A 26,594-nucleotide genomic window follows, 5' to 3' on the forward strand; every position below is an offset into this window, starting at 1 on the left:
GGTCTGTGGCCTCGGTGTCAGTGAAATGAGAGACAGCAGATAAATACCTGTTTGGAAAGGTTGTGCATGCTGGTTGCTGTGTCGCTTGTCTGTGTTTTTGCTGCTGTGGAGTTTGCTGCCCTCTCTTGTTGCACTTTCAAGTTATGATGATGAAAGTGTTCATCAAACCCTACTTTGACACTGTTTATAGCCAACATAATTGTCATTTGCTGCCGTTGCTTGGCTAGTTGTCTTCATTGTTAGTGGTGGAGTCCATAACATGAAGACATAACAGCGTGTGATGTACTCCACAGATTTTACACATCAAAGTGTTTACAGGTGTTGCAAAGTGCTTCTGAATATGTCACAAAGTTGCTTAAAGCCTTTGTGGCCTCAGAGGGAGCAGCGCAAAGTCTCGGCTGGGGCTGAAAATGACAACAAAACAATCAAATCTGGGGATGTCGAGTTATAAAGAAGTGAGCTTAGCAGACCTCTGTAGCCCGCTCCTCATCTCATGCTTAAGGCTAGTGGCTCGAGGCTAAATTAGCCACTACAAGCATAAAACACCCAAATTGCTGATCAAACAGTCGAGGGGTCGAGTTGCATTGTGGGTGCTGTAGGTGCCAGGTCTTATCAAGAAAGAATGCGTGGAATAAAACTGATGATATTGTTGATGTTAATACGACATTTGATCATGAGTTTAGTATTTCCTAGTCAGATAACATCGCTAGCTGTCTGTGTTCATCTTTCTTTCAACGTGACATGACAAACTGTTTGGATTTGCTTTAACTAGATGTGAGTTCTTCGCTTTCTGTTGCACCTCTCATAGAATGACTACTCGGGTCCAGTTTACTGCCCCAGCGGTCTCAAGATCCCTTAAGGACCACTGTAGGATTTAGCGACATCTAGTGTTGAGTTTGCAAATTGCAACCAGCTGAATACCCCATGCATGTAGAAGAAACTATGGCGGCCACAAAGCTGTTTGATTTGTCCATTCTAGGCTCCTGTAGAAACATGGACTAGGTGGGAGAGGACCCACTCCCTCTGGTGATATAAAGGCCTCATCCTAAGGTAACGAAAGCACAAAAATTCTTATTTCCAGGTCATTAAACACTAAAAAAACATTATTAAAATGCACCTGCCATTGCTACAAGAAACTACAGATGTCGCCATATCAGCCACAATTAATCTAACTTTAATCAGTCTAAATCTGTTAAGATGAATTGTATGATGTCTGGCTGGCAGAGTCTTCATACAGGGCTGTGAAGGAAGTCCATTCTAATGATCACAGTTATTTTATTCACAACTTCATAATGGAAAAGACAGTCAAGTTCAGAGGTTGTGGCATTGACAACAGCAGAGCCTGCTGTCTCTTTTGTCCTCCACTATTCTCTGTTTGCCCATTCTCTTGTTTGCTTCGTGGCATTGAATTGCACAAAACAGAAAATCATTTACCGTTTCAAGAAGCTGAACGGCATGGAGATGAACTCGCCCGCTGCCTTTTGTCAAATAAGAGTTTTCTAATACAGATAACCTCTGGAGTGTCAAGCAGATCATGCAGTGGACTCCCCATTGTTTAAACAAACTCATGGTCGCCATTTGGAGGCAGCATGATTACGATGCTGAAGCACTGGGGTCCTTTCACTCAAACGCAGTATATGAAATCACACGCTCATGTTTTTTATTAGTCTTTCACAAACAGCGGTCAGCAGCTGTACTTGATTTGATAAAAACTGGATATATGAGTTCATTCAGCCCTGGTGGGTGGTGCTGCTCTTTTTGTCCACTTTATTCAGACTCTTTACCCTCTGTCAGTAACAGTACAAGGTGCCTCGGCCCACTGGCATGCAAATTAAGTGTTTAGCCTGAACTCTGCCCTCAGCATTGTAGCCATCAACAATGTTTTGAAGCAACCATATTAATTTTAGTGCTGAGAAACATATTCCCTCTTTGTTGAATTTGGATGTTCGGCGTAGCATTGGAAAGGTTGTATAGGTTTGTTAATGTGCTTTCTTTGTCGCCTCAGTGTTGACAGGTCGGGTTTTATGTCAAGGTAATGCATTCGAGATTGTGGGTTCACTATCACAGTGACTACTCCCATTGTGAGCTCTTTGAGTGGATTGGAGTGCAGCAGCAGTATGAGGAAGGATTGTCTGGCGTTCAGTATGTCTGGACATTTTGTAAGAATGGAGCTGCTGATGATGAGGAACAGCTATGGTGCAAACCTTAAACAGCCAATCTGTACAGTCACGGGGGGTGAGAGCATGAGCCCTGTTAATAATATGTGTGATAATATCTGAACCTGAAGTGTGTTTCTGTACTGCTACATTCAGAATATTTAGGTTTTTATGCTGGCAGTGTGTTGGATATCGTCAGCTTTACTTTGTAAATCAGAGCCACATCGATGCCCAGTCCTGCCTGCTTCCTCATCTTGTTCTACCTTGTAGGGGGCCTCATGCCGTTAACGGCCCCAATGTGGTTTTGCTAATCTCATTAGCCTGCTGCTGCAAGTCAGCAAAGACTCCCCGAGGCCTATTCATTATCACTACATTTAGAGCGCTGTCACTCCAAGACCAAAAAGGATGCAACAACAAGATTAAACGGGGGAACACAGGCAAAGACTTGTAAATAAAGAGACCTTGTCTTGTGTGTGTACAAATCCGTAAACCTGCATACATGAATGTCTCGGAGAATAAGTGAGAAAGCCAGTGATATAGAGGTTGGGTTTTACAGGCTTAAGAGTACAGAGGATGCTTTGAACTGCCGAGTAGAGGGTGGTTTGGGGGGGAGGAGGAGGAGAAAGGTACAGCCAGAGGTTGGAAGTGAGAGATGGTATGGAGAGAAAGCATCTGGTTGGGAATACAAATGTGTCCCATAATTCTGGCCAACCTCTTGCACCAGCAGGATTTCATGTGCTGAATCTACTGTATCACAGTGAATTGGAACCAGTAGAAGGCTGGCTAATCAATAAATCTATTAGCTCCGTGTTGTAGTTTATGGCGGTCTGTGTTGTTCCCACATCTCCAATACTCTCAGCCACCCCTAGCTAGTCGCAACTTCACAGCAAGATATAACAGAACTGGACTAAAGCGATCCAACCATCCCCAATAAAATGTAAGTGATACCTTATCAAACCACAGCTAGCTAAGCCTCTCTGTGGAGCAGATACACATCTCCACCTTTCCCAAGCTTCATCCCGGGCTAGATAACTGCACCTGCGATGACAAATTAAACAGCGCTCAAAGGTGGAAAGCAGCCCCTAATCACGCTCCAGGAAGGGGATGAAAAAAGGTGGATCTTTGTGCCCGGCCACTGTAATCTATCAACTCTCTCCAGAGAAATCTCATAATGGCAGAGCCACAGTAATGCTGCACTCCAGTCTTAAAGTGTTTGGCTTCGGCGGGTTTGCTCGTATGTGTTTTCAAACTGTGAATTATATGGGGATAATGCTGCGTGTCAGGTTCAGTGTTATTAGCTCAGGGCTTGAGATGAACAGCATCCCAAATATAAAAATGTGTTTAGGATGATCAGAGATCTTCCCCCGGGATGCCTCCAGGACAAAAAGCATATTTGTATGTACGTATGTATGACAAACTGAGCCGACTGGCGACAGGCGAGCATGTCTTCTCGTGTTGTTTGCATAGTTACCATCACTAGCTGGCTTCTCAGCGCGAGACCTACAAAAACAAAACGCATTAAAATCTGAAAAGACTCACTTTCGACAGGTGAATCACTATTTATTCCCTTGTGAACAACAAATCCGTGTTGAAATCGGTTGGAGGAGGGCTAGTTAGCTGGTAGCTGATAGTCCTGCAGCGTGTTGGAGCTAACAGAGCCAATGGAGCTAACATATAACAAAGTTAATAATGCTAACAGAGCTAACAGCTAACAGAGCTAAACACACAGCAGGACTGAGAGTTTCTGAAATATTTTAGCATCTTTCAGCTCTTTTTTTTTTTTTTTTTTTTTGGTTTTTACGGCCTGCAGCTTTACTGTTCATCTCACCATCGACTACCTGGTGAGCTAAAGAGACAGATATTTCCCCCAAGAGTGAAAAGGAGAGTGAATATTGGACTTAGATTTATCAGGAAGCCAGAAAAATGACTCCCATGGAATTTCAATGTTGTTCTGTCGACCGGATGTGTAAATACACAACTCTGTGTATTTGTCACATCAGCTTAAACGGTGATAATATATTGTATTTACGGCTTGTTTCTGCTGCCTGCAAGTTACCAAAGAATCAGCAGGTTTAATGGTGTTAATCTGTGCAGAGTTTGACATTTAACTGAGAGAGTTTAATAAATGTAAATTAAGAAAGCAAAGCAAATTAAGAAACAAATCCTTTTTCTCTACTGTTGAATTCAAAATCACAAAATCTTCTGTCATGTTTACCTGTAATCCTTTAAGCATTAATTTCAGCTTTTTTCCCCATGAATTACACGTCCTTTTCTGCACACAGCTCAGTTTGAGCCTTGTATTGATACTGCAGGTTAACAGCGGTAGTGAGGAGCATGAATGTTTAACTGCTCAGTCACATCTGCTTCCTTAAGAATTGGTGGCGTTTTGACAGAAAATGTGAGAGCGGCTTTACGATTAAACACTTCCGCTGGGTGCTCTATGGGATGTGTTTGTGGAATATGTCTCAGAGCTGAAACAGGAAGCTGCAGGTACATGATAGATTTTTCCCTGTGTTGTTCAGTCAGCAGACATACACGTTGCATTGACTTATTTTCAGCTACACCTTCTATTTTTACTCTTCAGCTCTAATTATTTGCAGTTTTATTGTCTGCGCGTTGGGAATACGGACGGATCGGAGGCACCTGTTGACTCCCCGCCTCTTACTTTCCACATTAACCGTACGAACGCCATGTGGAGACTGACAGAGGCTTATTTGCAGAGGGCCTCGTGAAGCCCTCCACAAAGCCTGGTCAATCACTGCTGAGCCTGGAGGGGCTGGTGATTGAGTTTTAAGCACATCCAGGTATTAATGCAGGTCTCCTCTCCCCTCGTGCATCATTGACCTTTTTAGTAGGATTCTGGAAAGCGAGACCATAAGCTATTGATCTGGCTTGAAATAAACAAGAGTGGGAGTCAGGTGGAAGCAGCTCCAACTGCAGCGATCTCATTAACACAGGTGCCCCTGCGCTTACCATGCTCTGCACCCCCAATCCAACCCCACCCCCCCCTCAAAACAAATGGCTTCAGTGGTTTCATGAGCTCCAACTTGCAGCTTACATTAAAAACCATAACAGTGCTGTGTCTTAATAATGAAGGCCACTGCACTGGTCATTGATATGCCACAGCCACTGGATGCAGCCACCATTCGATAATTGTTTGACAGCCAGCCATGGGCCACAGTGAACAGTCACCTTAATCTCCCGCTGTAATGCAAGCCTTGAATGCAGATCAAAAGATTATACGTGGTTAGTATTCATAAGGTCACGTCGATGCATAAACCACAGGACTTGTTAAAGGTTAGTGTTTGAAATAGAAAGCTAATGGAAGCTGTACTCCTCCCTGAATACCATAAAACAGCTGAGGCTGCATCCAACCTCCATTGCACCTTGTGAGGAGCATGCAAGGGTTCCTGCAGGTGAGCTCTGACACTGTTTGAAGACAAACATGTGTTGTTGTGTTCGACAAAGCGATGACTGAAGCAGTGATTGCAGTATGTGAAAAACGACTATGTATGGCTTGTTTGACCTTTTGTCTCACCATTCAGTGTTTTCCCTCGCGGCTCATCTCCGTCATACGCATACAAACACATCCTGTACTAAAGATATGCGTACTACAGCGCCCACGTTTCCAATCTATATTCACTGCGAGGACCTTTGGCCAACAAACACCCACCTTCAGTACCGTTTCTGCCTCTGAGGGGGCAGGTATGTAAATGATAATGGACATAATATAAGTAACAGCCTTTAGCATAATGCAATACAGCAAACATTACAACAATAAAACAAGAATTTCCCTGGAGTTGCATCAACCCCTCTCTGACACATAGTCAACTAAAACGTAGCCATTCTGAGCTTTACAAAGGTAAGATTTATTGCACTGCTGTTGTATTTGATTGCATTACATTGCTCCAGTGCAACTGTTAAACTGCGCAGATAATTCTGCCAGCTTACTCACCACCCGCTCTTTTAACTTTAATTAAATTAACTTGTTAACTCTGTTTAATTGCCATTGATGAGTTTGTCAGTTTCAAGTCAGGTGAATTTATAATGTATAATTAGCATATTCAGAACCACTTCAGATATTACCGCTAGTTCAGCGGTAACTTAAAATAATGAGTTGATTAAATATCCACCTTCGCGCATGAATTCACATTAAGTAGTTTTGAAACATTGTTAGCTTATTTAGCACGTATCCCAGCATACATTGTGTTTAGGCTAATGCACTGTTCGCATCACATGGGATGGATGATGAGAGGGTTGTATGTTACCTTTGTTTTCAGATATTTTTTAATCTTTTTATGTCTGTAAAGCAAACATGATGATCAGATTTTCCCTTCAACAGCTGCGCCTTACTCTTTCTTTATCATTCACTGAAGCCACACGTATCATATTGATCAGTACTGACAGTGGTGTGAAGGCAGTTTCTGACAGTACAGCAGAATGTGTAGTGATCAAGCTGCTCTGTGCATGCAAGATCAGGCTTGTAACTGCTATACATGCCAAAAAACTCAACTGTGAATCGTGCCTAACTACCACCCTTCAACTTCATTAAACAGCTGTTTAATGCTGAATTATTTCAATTAGTCAAACCTCGGTTAACTCAGTGAATTTAATGTCGGCAGAACTAAGATTTTAAGGCAGAAAGTCACTCGTTTTCTCTTTTTTTTTGCAATGCAGTCATCACATATTTATTTGAGCCTTGTCAAGAAACACCTTTCTGTTTATATGGGCAAGAGTGGGCAAAGCTGTATCCTCGGTGACGTCTTTATGAACCTGTGCTTTTGTTAAAATGATGACAAAATGTACCTGAAGGGCCTGCATGTGCGAAGCTGCACTGCACCTTCACATAAACAACCCGTTAGTGCTTGAAGCCAAGCGCAGGGACAGGGAACAGAGCTGGCCGTGTCCACAGGACTTGTTTGGAGGATCAATCACCAGCAGGCACGGCGCTGACACTAATATGGGCTTCTCAGCGTGTGATACTGGCTCTGTCTGGCCCTCCTCATAGGTGTCCCTTATCATGTGACAGGGCAGCCATCAGCCCACAGCCATAAACACACACACAAAACACACACACACACACACACACACACACACACACACACACAGTGACACAAGATGCAATTGGAGTCTGAAGAAAATGGCGAAGCTGGTTTCTGCAGCACATGATCTCTTACTCCCAGCGGCATTCTGAGCTTCACACTTCTTCTCTTGCTTTTTTCAGTAAATTACACACTATCTTCGCCTTGCATAAAAGGTTAATTGCACAAGTGTTGAAAGACACATACAAAAGACTTCATTTGGCATTGGCAAACTTACATTGGAACATGTTGGAGACAGGCCAAGAACATCTTTCTCATTCATTACATCCCACACACTTTGTAGACTTCTGATTCCACACACTGAATTTGTGATTGTCATGGCATTGCGGTCCCCTGCGGTAGCACGCTTTGACCTTCCCAGGGCTGTTTCCTTCGATGTCTCAGGCATTATATAGTGTGGTGGTGCGTAGGTTGAAGTCCGCAGGGATTAGCTGAGCTCTGAGGATGTTCAGGTCAAACTGCAGCTCGGCATCAGATGGCAAAAGTTCCCAGGCCTTGAGCAAAAACCGCAGATTCAGCCGTGTTATAGATATTAACCATGCTGTTTGAATCTCACCTACTGTAGCTGCACCCTGCTTATCACGCTTGGTTCCCTAGTGTGCATTACTGCCATGCATCTGATTTGATCAAAGACTTTTGGATCATAACTGGCGCTGGTGTCAGCCACCTCAGCTATGTGCAGCAAAGTGAAACAGCCATTTCATCTTATTGTTCTTGCTTTTATCAGATTCTTGCATGCAATGCCGCTACTATTTCAACCAGGAAATGTGCTTGCTGGCAGAATTTCTACCGTTTCTGGGGCTATCTGTCGAAAACAGATAGCACTTCCTTTACACGGCACTAGTTTTCTTTTCCAACTCCGAATCATCAAGGACTCTCAAGGTGAGTGAAACAAGATTGCAGCCATAATGCTGCTGCCATTGTGCCTTTAAGCAAGCACTTAATCCCCTTCTCCTTCAGTCGGATTGATCAGGACTGAGCACCACAAAGCTGCAGGTGTGCGTTTGAGCATGTGTGCCTCCAGCCTCAAACTGTTACTGTAGATCTAAACCTGTTGAAATGAGGGTTTAAAGCGAAGGACCACAGCAGAGGCAAATGTGAGCCGACTTGAAACGGCGCGTGGATGTTTGTTCTCGCTTTAATCTCGCAAGACTTTGAAGGAGGAATCAACAGAGGGATACTGGCGAATTCTCCAGAGAGTCTGTTTTAAGGTTATGCATCTCTGATGAAACCTGATCCACTGTTTTAGCATCACTCACACACATTTCCCTCGTCCACCATCAATCTTCTGACTCACAGCGCTTTCCCGGTGACTCTTCCTGACCCGTTGGTACGTCAGTCGTCTTGAGCTGGACTGTATTGACATCTGATTTAATCCATATTTTATAGCTTTTCCACATGTCAGTAGCTCAGGATTGGATTTTCACTTGGCCGTTTGGATCCATCAGCTGCTTGAGAAATGCAGTATGACGCAGTGTGTGTGAAGTGAAGACAGCTGTAAGTGTGTGTTTAATCATCTCACACACCATAAGATTAGAGCCACTTCAATGAATCAGAATGCGTCTCCCTTCCTGCTTCATGATTTGTGATTTCAGCAACCCTTAAATATTTTATCCCCCACTTCAAGATGAGGAGTCTGTCTTACTCGGGGGGGGGGGGGGTGTAAGTCGAAAGGGAAAAAGGTAAACAACCTGGAAAAGGAGGTGGGCATCAAGAGGTGAAGAACACAGCGGCTTGCCAGATTTAACCTGAACAGTATCAAAGAGAGAAACCTCTCTGAGATCTTGACGCCCCGTCAATAATGTAACACACTGAATGTCTCTGCGTTGTTTGTGCCTCTCCTTCAGACCTGAATACCTTTATGAATAATGGAAACACAAGAAGCAATCCACGGCAATTCATCCCGTCGACTTGACAGCGCACTTTAATTCAGATTTACCTTCTTATCCGTACACTGCTGTATATATAAATGTATACCGTGAATAATTTCCATTGTTTATATCTACAGTGTGGCAGATAGGATATTCCATCGCTCTCCCCAAAATGTCAGACAGATTTAATTACTGCAGTCCTTATTCAACTTAGAATAAACAGTATATATAAATTTGAATTCCATATTTTCCTATTGTTGTGTTTGTTCTGTCTGTCTGAGGGATATTATTATAGAATTTGGATATTATGTGTTAGTTGTGTTAGAATTATTTGGGCTTCGTCAGTCTGGGGATTTTAATACTGCAGTTGGTGTATGGATATGCAAAAGAGCAGAGATAAAACAATGCCTAGTGTTCAGCTACAACAAAATTAGAATGAAAACCCTTTTTCTAGTATAAACAAAACAACCAAAAAAAAAAAAAAACCCTGAAGTGTCTTTATCTCTGTGTTTTCAGGTGTTGCCAGCTGCAGTTTATTTGTTGTTTTTTTTTTCTCCATAAATCCAACTTGTCATTTTTGGCCTTATCTTCCCGGCGGTGTAATGCTAGAACGGGAGCATTCAGCCAATCAGACAAATCCGCAATTTTATGATATCATCTGCACTAAAAGGTGCATATGAACACAGTCCTGCCAAGATTAGTGCTGACGCATCGAATGTCTGAGGTTAAGTGATTATTGAAGTGCGTGTTGTAGCTGAGATAAGAAAATATTGTTGTTCTCACCAAAATCCATAAAACTCTTTGTTCCAACTGAAGGTGTGAATCTTTTTTTTTTTTAATTTTTATAAAAGGCGCTGCCGTTTCCTAAAACTGAACTTCTGAACTGGAACTTTACTCAAACTGGAGAAACAGTCCGTTCTGGACCATTTTCAGTGGCAGATTAACACACATTTGGTGCTCTGGTGAGTATTTCTGGCAGCAGAAGGGTGTATGTGGGATTGACTTAAAATAAAGTACAGTGTGTGTGTGTGTGTGTGTGTGTGTGTGTGTGTGTTTGTGTTTGACACCAATAGAGGCCTTTGACAACAGAGGAATAAGCTAAATCAGGCTTTGGATAGCCTACACAGGCAATATGAATAATTCCTTGTTGGTGCTGGTGCTTTCATGGGATTTGTTGACAGTAAGAAGAAATGGAAAATATAGCTGCTTTTAACAGAAGAGCTTTATTGATGAATATCCCTTCTTGTCACGAAGGAAATTCATTGAACTTTGAGTATTTGCATAAGACGACACTGGAAGTAATATCGAGTAATTCCATCACGGCCAAAAGTAAGAAAATGAGTCCCAGGTTGTAAAAACGTGAGTCATCCATTGATAGCAGCTCGGTTTGTACTCTTGCATGTCAGAGTGTGTACACGCACGTTGAGAAAACCTCTTAATTCATGTAAATTTACATCCGTCTGTATGAATAATAATTTGGTGCATTTACTGTTTAATGCTGAAATTTCCAGTCGCAGCAGTCTCTGAAAGTTAATTGCTGCTCCCTGAGTACAGCAATTAGAAAGCCTTTTTTCACTCCTTCCTCAAACGTGCGTGTTCCCAACCGCAGACTAAAAGCTTGAGCACTGCAGTGCTGCGAATGTGCCCCCCCACTTCCCTCCTCAGCAAATGAGACCCTGGACTCTCTTTCACCGAAATGCTGCTTTCTTTACGCTGTCCGGGCAAAGCTTTCGACTCAAACGGGTGAAATGGGAGATGCAAAGTTCAAGCGAAGAACATTTGTGAGATGGATGGAGATGTGGCGAGGTTGAGTGACGGAGCTCATCAGCATTATAGTCCACAGTGTCGTGGGCACAGGTGGCACCGGCTCATTACTCAAACCCCCACGGTCTGTCCTTCATGGGCAACGGGAAATATGGGCTCCTATTAGCACGCCCCCTGCTGCGCCAAGCAGTATTTGTGTGGGTCAGGACATGTGTGGGATGCTACTACAAAGAAACAACCAGGAAAATTGAGGCAATCTACTATTTCAAAGAAAAAAGCATATTTCACAGTTTGAGCTTTTCCTTCTCAGGATAGAGAAATTTGCACTTCCTCTCATTACAAACAATGAAAGTAACACAGACTACTTACGTAAATTAAACCTGCATTGTGCAAGCTTCCCATCTGCACACGTCTCTGAGGAGGATTTATGCACACTGTGTAAATATAGAAGGGCACAGTGTGCGAGAAAAACAACCAAGCAGGTAAAAGTAGGTAGTGTATGCACAGAAATAAGGCGGGGGAAGCTTGCTAGACTGGCAGAGATTGGTGTCAGACTTGGCCAGATGAAAGTGTTTGTGGAGCTCTCACTCTGTCTCTTTTTTCCAGTCACATACACACAATACAGTCAGGTCCACCATTAGTTATGAATACATTCATGCTGAATGCTGAACCCAGTATGACATAGAAGCACAGACACATTCACGTAATGTAAAATCCAGAGATGCATGTGAACGTGTAAGTGATTCGCAGTGAGCAGCAGAGCGTTGATGGCATTCATGACAACATCTCTGTGTTGTCAGACTGTGATCGTTCCCTCCTGCGTTATAGGTTCCATATGTTGGCAGCACTCAAAGCAATGTACCCTTCACATGAGCTCTATCCACTGCCAGAGTGGCGAATTACCGTCCTCAACAGATGACATTCAGACATTTTTTTTCTTTGAAGATTTAATACTGTATTTGAAGAGCAGCAGAACTAGAGCATACCATGGCTCATGAGTTATCTGGTAGCACAGAACCAGATTATTAGCAGGTATTAACAGGGCTGCTCTGTGCATCCATATCAGTGTAAAAGCCTAAGATTTGATTGCAGAGAGTCTATAAAACAAACATGCAGGCTGAGCAACTGGACAAAGAACCAGTCAGGTAACTAAAGCATATGGTTTATACGTCATGAGTAAAATGGTCTGTGTCTCTGAATCATTTGAGACTTCAATAACACCCCTAACCATATTAAATGTAGATTACACAAGCGAAACAACAGCCCCTGCCTTTTGTTTTCTATTTAAACCCACCGACACAAAATCAATTTCTATCAAATTTGCTGTCTGGATTGGCACACTCCAGACTGCTGCTACGTCTGGACAGTAGAGTCAGGTGACACATCATTGACATAGAAAATACTGACCTATTAAAGTTGAAGTGGTGAACTTGTTAGCAAACAGTTTCTTATTTCCACATCCAGCAGTTACGGAGCAACATCATCACTCAGCTGTGGTCCTGTTTCAGGCCACTGAACAAGGGAAGCATGTGGCTCTTTAGCTGACAAACGCTCCACTGTGTTCACCAGCTAGTCGCACTAACTGTCTGCAGTTTGATGCTGAGCAGGTACCGTACAGTTTTCAGTGCTTTTTGGCCGAAAACAGCTGCCTGCTGCAGCTGAAAACGATGCTACAACAGCGATGAGAGTGAACAGTCAACAGAAAAGCTGGAGCCAGACGGCTGAACTATGAGCTAAAAGCTGCTGGAAAGCTCTGGAAAGCTGTGTGGAGCTGCACATTCAGCTGATGATTCTCTGTGAGTTCAACAAAGAATATTTAAGGCTTGAAATCACACTTTGAAACTGGTGGCTGTAACCTACACGTCCCTGTCAGCTGCTCATGCTGCATCATGTGTACTGTACAGATCCCTGTACTCTGTGTGAAGTACTTTTGAACACACTGTATTTGGACTGGTTTATGCCACGAGCTGATATTTATCACAAAATGTCACGAATGCTCACCTGCTGTTTCTAAAGTGTCACTTAACTGAAAAAGCTACTCCATTCCCACGTGGGCCATCGTCAAAGGCCAGTGTAAACCCCACTGGAGTGATTAGTAATCACTAGCGTGCCTTGGTTCCTGCAGCACAAGGACCCTGAGCTCCAGGACCCCCTTTCTTCACTCAACCCTTCATCCTTGTTCCCTCCTCATTTCCCCCGAGGCCTTGAGATTTGCAGATGGAACGGCGGTCCTGACAGCAGGTCTAGCTGTTCCTCTGAACGACAGGTGCTTCTGGCCCCGAGGGGACTTGCTTGGACGGAGGACAGGAAAAGGACATGCTGGAGCCGTCCTCACTGATGATGACAGCTTCTTAAAGGCTTTGAGCAAAGGCAAGCAGAGAATGGCCCATAGCGGAACACATGCGGGCGACGCCGAGATGAGTCCTGGAGGGAGGGCGCAGGACTGGCCAAAGCTTCCACCGGCTTAATCGAGCCATATCAGAAGTTCCTCTGTAATCATTGATGACCGGAGGAAAGATGCTCCTTTTCTAAGTCAAGCATGCAAAATGAAAATCCCCCTCTGCCACTGTACCGTGGCCAGCGGGCAGCGTGAAAACCTCACCGGGTTCATGTTTTGTCTGCTCCACTTTGCTGGACTCCGTCATGTTGCCAGCGGAAGCACACAGTGTCGTGATGAGTAATGCACCTGCCCGTGGTGGTTCAGGCTGTTCGTGTATGACTGCTGTCCTCCTGAGAACGGCCATTTTCTCCCCGGCTCCGTCTCCCAAAATATTCAGCTGCACGTCTCCCATCTACCAGCAGTGACGTGATGGTGGTGATCGGCTCCTCTCATAGACACTGTATGCAGTGCAGGGGAGGCTCACTTTATGCCGGATCACTCCTTCCCTCACATTTTTCTTCCTCCGTCTTTGGAATAAACGTTCCTGGTCAAAGGATTAAAAGGGACATCTGCATAAATTCTGAACTGCAGATAATAAAAGGGAGCGATCACACATTGGCTTGATTTCACAGCTCCTTTCGCAGACGACAGCTCGAAGCGGCTTTGACATTCCATCATTTGTTGAGGTCGTGATTGCATTTTACACTGATTATACTCATGCAGTGAGAGCTGATACTGCCTGACTGTATAACAAAAGATAATTTAACCAAAGACTTTGCATATGATGTGTTAATAATGGCGTTGGAGTTAATATATCCTCTCGGTTCTTTCATTTGTTTCACACCTGAAAGTAGAGAAAAGTTTTTCCTCTCACACTTTTGCTCTTTTTGTATCTATAAGCAGAATATTTTATGAAAATACGGGAAACACGACATTTATATTTTAGAAATGTCTGTATTTTTACTAAGTATTTCATTAAAAATTACATTACTAGCTGTTTTTTCTGCTTCCTTTTCACCCCCGATAAGACAGCTGTTGGTTTGATGAGTCTGACAGCGAGATGTCATTGTGAAGTACATCTGCATTTAAAGTTTGAGAGGGGAAACTCCTCCAAAGGGCGGCAAGAAAACGGTAATTATACACAAAAAGTACTCATCTATTCGTGTTGTGTGTGTTTGTTCATCAGCCGCTGACAAGTTGAATTCAGATTAATTTGTGTCTCATTGTACCACCAGTGACGTGGGCTGTATTAAAAATAATTTTCTGCCCGACAATTAGCAGGGAATAAATGACACTTAGATCCAGTCGCTAATGAAGCCGATGAAAAATACCTTAAATGAGCGAACAATTAAAGGGGATGTCAGAAAGCTGTACTAACTGTTAGCTGCTTCCCCTCCCATCCTTAACAACCTGATCAAAGCAGATGCTCTAATTGAAGGTGTCATCTGTCATCTGTCACATTCTTCTCAAAGTCGCTGCTTCCAGGAAAAGAAAACACTTATTTTCTGCAGCCGGGCAGGTAGCAGCATATGTTTTGGTCGGTGTTCCTGCACTGTTACGGCTGTCTCCTCACACCTTTGCCCTCATATCTGAGTTCTGATTTTCTTTCTCATATGGCACCTCTGTCTCTTTGCCTCTGTCTGTCAGCTTGAGTTAGCATCACAAATGGTCTGCGTGCTCCTAAGCCGTGAATGTATGATGGTGCAGTTTTGTCAGTCGTGTCCAAACACTGCCGTATCCCCCGGCCTTCCTTCCACGCCTGCCGAGCTGTGGAGCTGTGAAGCTGTGGGGCAGGGCATCTCTTCGACCTCCCAGCAGGCATGTGGAGCTGTAATACTGGGCAGTGTCGGTGCGCTAAGCTGGTGTCCTCAACCGAGTCTCTCAGGACCACATCAGAGTGATCAGAGAGAAAACTGTCAAATCTCTCTCCTCCCTCGTGGCTGAGCTGGTCCTACTTGTGTGGGTGTGGGGAGGAGGGAGGTACAGAGAGATGTGTGGGTGGATGGACGGATGCATTGATGTGTTTTTCCATTTGTGCACATTGCCGTCCGTCTCTTTAGCGGCACGCTATCCATGAGCATTACATCCATGCTGGATGATTCTGCCCCGCTCTGTTCAGTGCCAGCGCAGGTCGCAGTTTGCCCTCATGCAGCGAGGAGGAAAGTGATGTCGAGGTCGGTGGTCATGCAGCACGTCTGGCTTTCATGCAGGAGATTAGAGCTCACCTCCCAAAGCAAAACCTGCAATTAAAGCCTTTTTATTGACCGTAACCACAATGTGTCCCTAACCTTAAAGGAATAGCTTCACATTTTGGGAAATATGCTTAAAATCTGCTTAATTTTGCTTTCTGGCAGATCGCTCTCTCATGTCTGTGCCTTAATTATGAGGCGACAGCCAACGGTCGATTTGCTTAGCCGAGAACAAATACTGTGAACAAGTGGGACTCAGCTGTCGAAAGGTGACAAAATCCACCAACCAGCACCTCTAAAGCTTGCTAATTAACATGTTATGTCTTGTTTTTGTTTAATTCTTGTTTCATGGGGCGTTATGTGGCAGGCTTCACTCAGTTGCCAGTTTATTAGGTACACCTAGCTAAAGCTAATGCAGTACAGTCCTGTAGTAAATCCTCCCTTCATGAAGGTTTATTGTTGGTGCTGATTCAACTGTTTGATCATTTTGGAGGATGAAGTTTATGGTGCTTTTGAGCTGTGTTATATCATACAGAGGGGTGCCGCTGTTAGCCTGCTCTCATTGATACGCATAAATGGACAGAATAATAAGTTAATCCTGCAAACTCAAGGTTAAAAGTTTGATCCCATCTGACGGAGCTCAAGTCGTCAGACTAACAGGTTGAGTGAAGGAGAAGCAGAGCAAATATTCATCTGATCAAATTACTCTATGAAGACTGAACCAGGTGATCCTGATCATTTGAGTGCTGAAGTGGCTTCTGCACAGAGGATTAAGGATTTTTACTTTCTCATTCAGCTAACAACTCTTTTGGATTCCACCCTCAGGCAAAACTTGATAAAGTTTGCCCCTCTATGGATACATGTTTTTTCTCCATATTTTATCTATCCAGCAATTTTTGATTCTGGTTTTTAATAAGTCTTATAGTCTCATAGGGTTTCTACTATACTGTTTGTTTCATTGTTCACTGATTAGTCTGTTTCTTCTGGCATCATCACTTGCCCTCATCTTGAACTGCATAATATCGCCGATCAGATTTTCTCGCCGGTTGAACTTCTGAAAGCTCAACGCTTCTGCTCCGTTCTCTGTTTTAAACTCAGGGGCGCAGCATCCTAACATTTTCCAATCTGTTAGATGCCGTTAGACAAAGAGAATTTTGAACTGAATGGCTAAATACTCTTTCATTCATTCAGTCATGCTAATAAATTTGGCAGATGTCAGTCGTGGACAAGGTGCTCACCTACTAAATACTGACAATGGCTGAGCAGTGCATAAGTGTCGGAGGACCTAGCCCATTTATTAGGTATGCTTTGTGATGTGGCTGGGAGAGCGCTGTGGTAAATAATTCAGCTTGGTTTCAGTCTGACTATGGGAAATGGAAAAGGGAAACTTTTGCACATAGAATACAGAACTCTGCATCACTGTGTGTCATGTAATGAGTTCAGATGTGTTCGTCAACTCATGATAAAGAAAACCCACAAGAAAGGAAAGCAATGAGAGCCACCCTACCCCCCACCCCCACCCCCACCCCCACACCCACCGGCTCATTAATTGCACTGTTGCAGTGTGGCAGGTCGACGTTTTATGTGCAGTGACCTCGACATGTTTAAATGTGTAATTTAATAACACTAATATTTATAATAATATTAAATAAAATACTATGACGAGCCCACTGCTGCTGAAGGTCACAGACTTTTCCCATAATTTATCTTTGTATGCAAAACCTGTAAAATGCCATCAGGAATTATGAGTCTAATTACTGAGAATAAGGTCGAATGTGTTATTACCGACCTCCCTCTGTAATATTAATACCATCCTAATGGAGCTTCAGACAGTAAAAGAATGAGTGTGTACATTTACACATACAAATACGTTTTTATTCTCAAATGTGAATAAATACATACATAATAGGCAAGCGCGCTAAATCGCAGTTCACAGATTTATTTGAATAAAACTGCTCTGATAATTTGTCATGTTGCTGTTGGGTGACTGTCAGACTGACTTCAGCACACAGTAAGATTTTGAGGAAGAGCTTTGACGTTCTTATGAAGCCACAGCTGCTCAGTGGTTATCATTGGAACCATGATGACAAAGGTCCCCTCACCTTAACAAAGTAGGGATTTTAAAGCAAACCCTGAACTTTCCCTCAGCCTTCTTCTTGTGGCTAAATCCAAACCTCAAAGAGCTGCTGGAGTTTCATTGTAAACGAACAGAAGTTACTTTTCCATCCAGTCACTCATAAAACGCATCGTGTGAGTCTTTGAGGTCCAACAAAGTGACACGTGTGACAACAGGCTTCTTCTTCCCTTCATTTGTTGGCACACTGCAGTGCTTGCTGACGTGTTACCGCCACCTGTGGATCAGTGGAATCATTTGACAGCATTGATGTGCGTCGTTTCTCTCTCGTGCAGGAGATAAACAAAGCAGAGACCCGCTCATAGAAAAACAGCTCCACGGTGCTGCTGGAGGTCTAAAACTTGGAATCTTTAACCAAAGCTGCGTGAAGGACTCCGTCCATCAAAGCATTTCTTTTTCTGGGGCCAGCGTATTTTTTGTATTGTTTGCAATGGCAGCGCCGTGGACTTTGCTACCAAAGCCAGCAGGGTGACGAGGCTCTGGGCATCTGTTCTGAGCTCAGCGCTGCATGTTCAGCATTTTTGTTCTGGTCTCCAAGAGTTGAGCTGTCCAGCACAGTGGAGGAGGGCCAGGAAAAATCCAGCAACCCTTCGAACTGTGTCCTGTTCGTACAAAAAGTGTTCCTTGAACCATAAGTGGACGATCGCTGTACCTCCTGAACCACAGCCGCTCCATATTGTCTGTAAACCCTCCAAAATTAGCCCTTCTTTTCTTCAGTCACCCACGTTAGCGTCATGATCTTCGTTTCATCTATGAGCATGAAGCTATTTGTTTCTCCAGCGTTCAGCTTCTTCTCTCTGACGTCTGGTCTGTTTGTCGCCTCTGTGCCCACATTGAAATGTCACAGCATCACGAGTCACTGTGGATAAGCAAGAGGGCTGCTTTTATGCAAAAGCACATTGATCAGTGTTTATGAATTTAATCGGTTTTAAAAATGAGACCGTGATTATAATATGATTAATGCACCGCCTTAGTCTGAGTGTGCGCGCTCCCACGTGTGTGCACAGACTACATTTGTATGTGGCACTTTGTCCCACAACAGCTAGTTGGTGCAGTGGTGGGGGCGTGTACAAATTCACCCCCATCAGATATCCATAATTAAACATTTGATCTAATGTCTTCAATAACTCCCTCTAGCAACAGGCGTGTTGCATAACTATAAGAGGCTGAGACGGTGCATCACTGATTTCACTCTTGAAATTGTACATATTGCTGGATTTGATGACACATTTTAAACCATTCAAAAATGATTTAAATTTGGAAAGAGCGAGAGACAGAAATAGATGTTGAGTGTTCTCGAAGCGATCTCTGTCTCTGTACCTGCAGCATTCATTCTCCATGCTGACATGCATGGTCGGTGATCATTTTGGGAGATTGTTATTTTTTCTACAACCAGTAATGTAGACAGGCTGGAAATCCATCTCCATAACTCTTAGCGGAGGCCTGTCTTCTTGTCTCACCACCCTCATTAACAAGACACATGGAAGTCACTCCGACTGTGTGCACGTGTTGAGACGTTTATCACGGTAAACAACCCTCCTCTCCATGTTGATTACTGCCGTAACTTATATCCGCTGTTGCAGATGCAGAGCTTTAGCTCATCTTTTCAGTGGACCTGTGCTGCCTCTCAGCCACAAGGAAGCAGTAAGAAGCTGAATGGCCCAGATAGCTGCTTCTATTCACCCGGGGAAATGGCAGCCATTATGCTGCCCCTTCATGATCCTTTCCCAGTGTGTCGTCCTGGGAGGTGACAAGTCACCTAGCAGCAGACTTCCTATTCAGCCATCCCCCAAACACGCTTCTAATTAAGCCAGTGTTAAGATTGGCTTGAGCACAGCGGGGATTATAACTCTTGTTTAAAATCTTCTAAATAAGATGCAGAAATCTCACTAGAGATTAAATCCATCGTTAACCACACAGCAGAGAATCTGTGTGCTCTTGGTTCTTTCCGCCTTTTTTATCAGCGTCGTCTATTTGAAGAATCATATCATGCGCCGTGTATCATAATTCACTTAGGAACGCAGAGAACTCCTGAGGGTCCTCGAATAAACATGCAGACCAATTTCTGCTCGGACCGTTCGGTGGGACATGCTCAGAATATCACAGACACACATTTCTGTCTTTATTTACAGAAAGCACATGAGGCCGCTTCAAGGTTGAGTCAATAAGAAGCACCCATTCAACAATTGCTATGCATGCGGCATTGTGTCCGATGTGATCCTATCTTTTGGATTTATCAGGGGGGCCTGTGGTAATTTGCAGCGCGTATCATGCCCAGCTTTGCAAGCTAATAAACATCAGCATGAACGCTGGACCAAAGCACAAGGGAGCGCAACACGTCCTCATACCACGCATGCCATCCTGCAGATTTTCTCATAAACAGACTCTACAGATCTATAACTGTCATAATGATTGGCTTCTGCCCTTGTTCCCCAATAACAGGCATGACTTGCATTCATGTGCTGCAATAATCGAACTGTCTGGGTCGTGCGAAGCTTTCCTAACAAATTACATTGATTAGATGAAACAAGCTACATTCATTCAATGAGGAAATATTCATTAACTTTAATTTGACACAGGCAAACCTACCAAGAACTCCCCATTATCAAAGTTGCTGGGTTCACAATTACATGAAACACAATAATGTAAATTATATAATTTGCATACAGATGTAGCTGTGCTACTCAAACTGGATTTGTTCTTTAATGCCATAATGGTGTTTTTCACACATCATACGCAACCGAGGTGCTAATCACACCATCAGTCATGAATTCGAGTGATTATATCATAATAATGGTACATAGACTCCTTCTTTTAGTGCAGATCCTCGGGGACAAGGTGCAACGTATGATTTATTTCTCTGCCTCGGAAAAGTTAAGTGGCTTTGGAAGTTTTCATCTTTATCTCTGCAGCTGAAAACTTCTTTTCATATATCTAAAGCTCATTTTAAAAACTTCAGAGCGTTTTTATCACTTTCATGCTGCTGTTATTTTTACCCGGCTGCTTCAAATCAGGCGTGATATTTCTGCTCTGGCTGTCAGTCTTGTTTATTATTTCTGGATTTTCCCGGATTATCTGGGAAACCCCCAAGACCTTCACACAGCGGTAATTTTGAATTGTATGCATTATAAAGCCGTTCAACCCAACGCCTTTTTCATTTGTGATGATCCGTTTGCTGTGTGATAAAGCTGCAGCTCCAGCTCCAGGTGCTGTGTAAAGTGTTGCCGTAAAATGAAGTTTCTCCCTCTTTGGCCCTCTCTTTCCTGACCAGCCACCCGGTCCTGACCTGCACAGCGCTGACCTTTGTTCCCATCACAGCTGGGCTTGTGGTGCTCAGTTCCAGCCCAGTGGGAGGACAGAACCGTTGAGCCATGACATTACGTTTTTCAGCCCTCTGAAAGTCTAAAAAGCATGTTGTCCTCTTGTGCTCTCTCTGCTTGGTTTTTAAAAAAAACCTGATTTATGAGACGCATGGCGCTGCTGGTAGCATCTCAAATGTAACTCAAGGTAACCGTGTCCTTGTTGTAATGGATTACTAATTAACAAATCTCTGGAATACAGATGATGAAACAAGTGCTGCGTTTGCAAAAGTGCAAGATAAAGTCAACAGAGAGATAAATACAATGGAGCCGAGCAAAGAAAAAGCACGAGTGTGAAAATGTGAAAATGAGTACAGTGAAGTAGAGAAGAAGGGAAACGTGGGAGAGACGTGTGAATGCAGCTGTCGTCGGCTGCCTTTCCAAACTCTTGGCGCCATACTTCTGGTGCCCACTGCTGTAGAGTTTTGGTTGGAAATGAAAATTGCCTGAGCGTGTTGTAGTTCATAGCTCACAGCAAAGTCCAGTCCAGAAACCTTCCCACTGTGTTTTCCCCTGCAGTCCCCCTCGGATGCTTGAATCAGCTTTCAGTTCCATCACTAGACCTTAACACGCCAACAGTTAATTTCAGCTACTTGGACGCTTGTTTACATCTATTTATCTCAACACTTTATCATGTTCAAGGATTCTGAGCTCGAGCAACAACTACAGAAGCCAATTAGCTTATAAAAACGGCTTATCGGTTGTTTTCAGTCGCAGCTAAGCCTCAGCTGTCAGTATCATTCACCAAGGGGATCGAGCTCTGGTGTGGCAGCCAAACGGGCCGCGGTGTGTGTCGGCGTCAGCTAGCCGAACAGACAGTCCTCGTCTCCAGAGGCTTCTGACTGGAACGTCTGGCTGCTTCTCAGGCTACAGACCACAGCTCACCGACACCCCCGTCACTCAGATTTTCCCCCTCAGCTTGCCCGCTGCCAGTGGCGTGTCCACAAAGGGAGCCTGGAATCTGATTGCCCCCCCAAAGTGCTACCCCATTGTCCTAAAGCACGACTGGCTATCTGCCCAGGGAGAGGCGGGATCTTAGTTTGAACCAACTGTCTGACAAGTATTTTCGACTTTGCATTGTTTTCTTTTGTTGTCTTCTTTTGGGGGTACACTTTCTTTCAGAGTAGTTTAACAGTAACTTATGGAAGCTTTATATTATATTTGTATGATGCCACTGATTGATAGGACTGTTGATCTTTTAATCCCTTAAATATACTTATTGTAAGTCGAAAGCTCAATGAATTTAAGAGAAATAAACTTAAGCACAGGAATGTCAGAAACTGTAAGATACTGTCATGGTGGTGATTGAAGGAGACATGAAAAATGGTAAATTGAAGCCATCCTGCCGCCCTTGGCTTTGTCAGTGGCCCAGTCAAAAAGGCCTGAACACACCACTGACCCGTGCACTGCAAAGCGTGTCCTGCTGTTCTTGGCACTAGCACACACACGAGCAGTCTGACTCACCTAACCTGCATTACACCAACGCTGAAAAAAGCGGTTGAGATCACGGAGGATAAAACAGCACAGATGATGCACCGCTAACCTCACATCAGTGTGCTGCACATTCAGGTGTGGATCCATGTGGACCTACAGCACCTCATGGCTGCCGCTGTCATGTCGATTTGGGTATAAAACCATGTCGGTTGCCATGAGAAGACCTTTGCACTCAGCTAGCCTGTAAATGTTAGCTGAGACTGTGCAGCTCACTGCTACAGCCACACACACAGAGCATAAAACTTTAATTATGGGATGGAAATAAGACCCCCCAGTAAATAAGAAGCCATTGCTGATGAGTTTATTACTCATACTGCCATGTTGGTGATTTATTGATGTTTTATGCAACAGCCCAGAAAAGCTGCACATGCAGGTTTTATAGGAGTTTCATTCACACCTGGCTGTTAAAGTAAGAAGAGAGCTGCTTTGTTTATGTGACATTTAAGTCAGATGGACTTTCCTCTGTATGGCTTGTGTTTAACCTATTGAGTTTAATGTTCATAGGTTGAATTCACTCTCCACATTCAAAGGCGGTTAACCAGTGAGGAGGGCAGTATTGTTGGGTGTTGCTTCGTACCGTCTGTGATTCCAGCACTCCCTCTGATACTCTGACTACCTTTTTCCACAATCTAGTCATTGGCCATTACCACACCTGGAAGCATGAGGCAGACCCCCTGCTTTGTATAAGGCAACACAATCACCACAAGGAGTTCACAGTCAATTTACAGTCAATTGCCAGTGACTCCCAAAATAACCTTTGACAGTTTGACAGCACCAGCGATGGGTGTACCAGATCTTCGTCGTCACATGATTAACGTCGTGAAACGTTGCAATTTGGTTGGGTTTAGGCATCAAAACCACTTAGTGATGAAGTGTAGATCATGGTTTGGGTTAAAATGTTACTGCTACGTCATGTAAGTACGTTACGTAAGTTAGTCAGCAATGACATGCGGTTCACACAGGGCATGTGGTCAGTGGTCCTCTGGGTGAAGGTCCTGTGTATGCTTGGCCCATCTGTCCACCCCACCTCCTCTATATGTGGACTTTCTTGCTCTTTAAACTACATTACCTGCCGTCCTCCATTGCTCTTGTCATGATTACAATGGCCACTAGGGGTCGCCACCCAACAAAGAAATAAATGTGAGTCATAATAACCTGCGAGCACAGTAAAGCTATACTGTTTTGCAGGTGAGGGTGGGCTCAAAAAACATGAGTAGACAATAATGTCTAGTAGCAGCAGTGGTAATGTTAGCAAGCTAGGCTAAGTAGCTTCCACTTATCAGGTTGAATGTGAACAATGGATCCCCCCAAATGTTGTGACTGTTGCAAAGGGACAGAGAGTTTAAATAGCTATTGGTCGATAGCTCAGGTTTGGACTTATATCAGTGTTTGTAGACTATACAGTATGCAGGTGTTTCTCATCATTTGTATGATGATAGTTGTCGGCTGGTCTCTCTCAGTGGACACCATAGGAAACACCCCCCCAGGGCCCCAGGCTCTGACTCGACACTGTTCCCACTGTTGTATCATATATTTAATTTACTGTTGAAAAATTGAAAACTATGAACAGCTCTAACATGATTGTATTTTCTCATTCCCTCTTTCTCTTTTTCTCATTGTTATAATAAAATATGAAAGTGCCAGGCATTTTCAATTTATTCAATTTCAATTCATTCCAATGAGGGCTATTACCATTCTCTTGTATAATACAATACAAGACAAACATGACTCACAAAGCTGGCAGCTGAAATCCATAATAATGAAGTGTAATGATGTGGAGAATTCTTTCTAAACACAACCTCTCCAGTCTCTCAGAAGTAGCTCTGTTGTGACTAGCTCAGTATTTAAGTTAGAGTGGTGTCCCTTTGTCAGGTTTGAAGCAGGTCTGGCAGGGTCTTAGCTCTGCCCTGGACCCTGACAGCTAAAGTAACAAAGACTTCCTCTCTAAAAACACAACTTTAAAATATCATTTTCAGATGACAGAGACCAGACAGTAGAGCAGGCAATCTAAAACCACAGCCTTCAACTCCCTCGTCTCCCGCTGTGAGTTACAGTTGCTGCATGCGATGTCAGTGGCACACTTCCCTAAGAGCTCCGAGAGACGCGAGTGAGCAAACAGCAAAGTCACATTGTGTTTACTTCTAGCTTTAACCAACATGGACCCAGGCGTCTCGACCAAACAACCCCACTTACACATTCTGCATTGCTGCAGAATCCTCCGTCTCAGTTCGCTGCTTTAAATTCAAGAGCCTCTGTTGAATGTGGCGGTGAAGGATCTGGAACAGATCTCCTCTCCTTTTATATTTGATAATGCTGTTTCATAGCCTGTTTGTCATTCTCAGTCTGTCGTCACTCAGCTCGTACCTCCCTGGTGGGCTGCAGCGTTCTGATTGCTGGATCTGCTGCTGATGGTGTGCATGTATGTGTGTGTGTGTGTGTCCATATATACGTAGATATATTGGGAGCTCTTCTTGCGTCTCAGCGGCGTATACTGTGTGAATCCAGGGGGTGTGATGCTCCTGTCAGAACACATTATATAAAGTGTGACGTCCACTGGAGAAACAAGGCCAGGGATTTTAGATGTGCAGAGCATGCCTTTATGAGACTACAGAACCCGCTGTCATAAATCCATACACTGTATGTATCCATCCATCCAAAACCAACTGATTTGTCTGCACTATATGGCCAACAGTATGTGGACACCTGCATGCTTGTGAGCACTTTGGTTCTGCTGCTGCTCTTAATGGTTTTTGCCACATAGTTGCAACTTACAATGAAATTTTAGACATTTGTGTGCTTCCAAATTTGTGGCATCAGTCTGAGGAAGACCTGTTTCAATATGACAAAACCTCTGAGCATAAAGATATCATAGCAATATGCTAATAGAATGACAAGTTCAGCAAGTATCATGTTTAGGTGTCCACACACTTTTGGCCATGTGCTGTCAGCGTCTCTAATGTGAGGAGTTACAGTAGCTGTACTGTGTTTGTCTTATGTGCTATGAAACCAAATATCTTCGAGTTTTGGACTGTTGGTTGGGGAAAAACAAGCATTTTGAAGGCCCCACATGTCATACCTGACTGACTGAATAGGTTGATTATCACTGACCACTGGATCGTAATAACCTACCTGCACAGACCACGTAAACGACTGTTTTTCTGGTGAGGACAGGCTGGTTTTTTCATCATTTTCTGACATGTTTTAGGCTTAAGAAAACATTTTAATTATAACCGCATTAATCAATCAGGAGAACTATCATTATCTGCAGCCCAGCCATCATCTATAATTGCCTGAATGGCGGCACCGCAGGCGTCGTCCAGTGTTCAGTGGGCCGGTGAATTGAACACCGTATGTGCTCATGTAAAACCAATCATATTCCAGTCCGCTGAAGCTGTTGTTTCACTTTTAGGAAGTCTTAAAATAGTCGCCGGTCTCAGGGCTCATCATTATCATCTCTTCCCTTACTGACTGCTTCGCCTTCCGCCCCCCCCACCGATGTTTTATATATTCATACCCTGCAGCGCAATGTTTTCTGTTTAGCCTTTTATTATTCAAGCAGATCGAAGCAGATGTTTGTAAAAAAAATGATCAGTCAATCCGTCAGCGGGTGAAGTAGAAACCCTGAGCCTGTGCAGTGTGCATCTGTTTGAACGCGACTTTTCTGTGTATTAAACCAGGTGATGTGGAAAGAAGGATGAGCATGTCAATGACAGTGATGACAGCTGGCAAATATGAAATAAATCATAGTCCGGTTCACCTTATCATGAGTGCGGCAGCTACGAATCTGTGAGAATGAGTGATTTGTTTTTTTTTTCCCCTCCTTTTCTGCAGCTGTCATGCTTTCAAAGTGGAGTCTATAAGTAAAGAAGAAAAAAAGGGGGCAATGAGTGAAAAAGAGATCCTTTGACTAAAAGAGCTGATAGTCAACCAAGTTGGAACTGCCTTGACACTGCTTGTCATCCGATTGAAAGCTTTTGATGTGAAGAGAAGAGAATGGCAGAAAAAATAACTCCTGGCTAGACGCTGAGCTGTGGGCTTACTTTGAAGACTCCCGGGTGCATCTCAACTTTTTTTTTATATCCCGGCGCGTGTGCACGTGTGCGTGCGCGAGGGCAGTGCGTGTTCCACGTGCGTGCAGGCGCTGA

The 26,594-nt window shown here is 43.7% G+C and overlaps 1 protein-coding gene across 2 annotated transcripts in view; it reads left to right on the top strand.

Annotated features, from left to right (window-relative positions):
• The window catches only part of asic2 (acid-sensing (proton-gated) ion channel 2), a 323,996-nt gene that overhangs the window by 222,539 nt on the left and 74,863 nt on the right, over positions 1–26,594 (top strand). The window lies entirely within an intron of this gene.

This window comes from Chaetodon auriga, chromosome 16 (assembly GCF_051107435.1).
Source record: "Chaetodon auriga isolate fChaAug3 chromosome 16, fChaAug3.hap1, whole genome shotgun sequence".
Lineage (NCBI taxonomy): Eukaryota > Metazoa > Chordata > Actinopteri > Chaetodontiformes > Chaetodontidae > Chaetodon > Chaetodon auriga.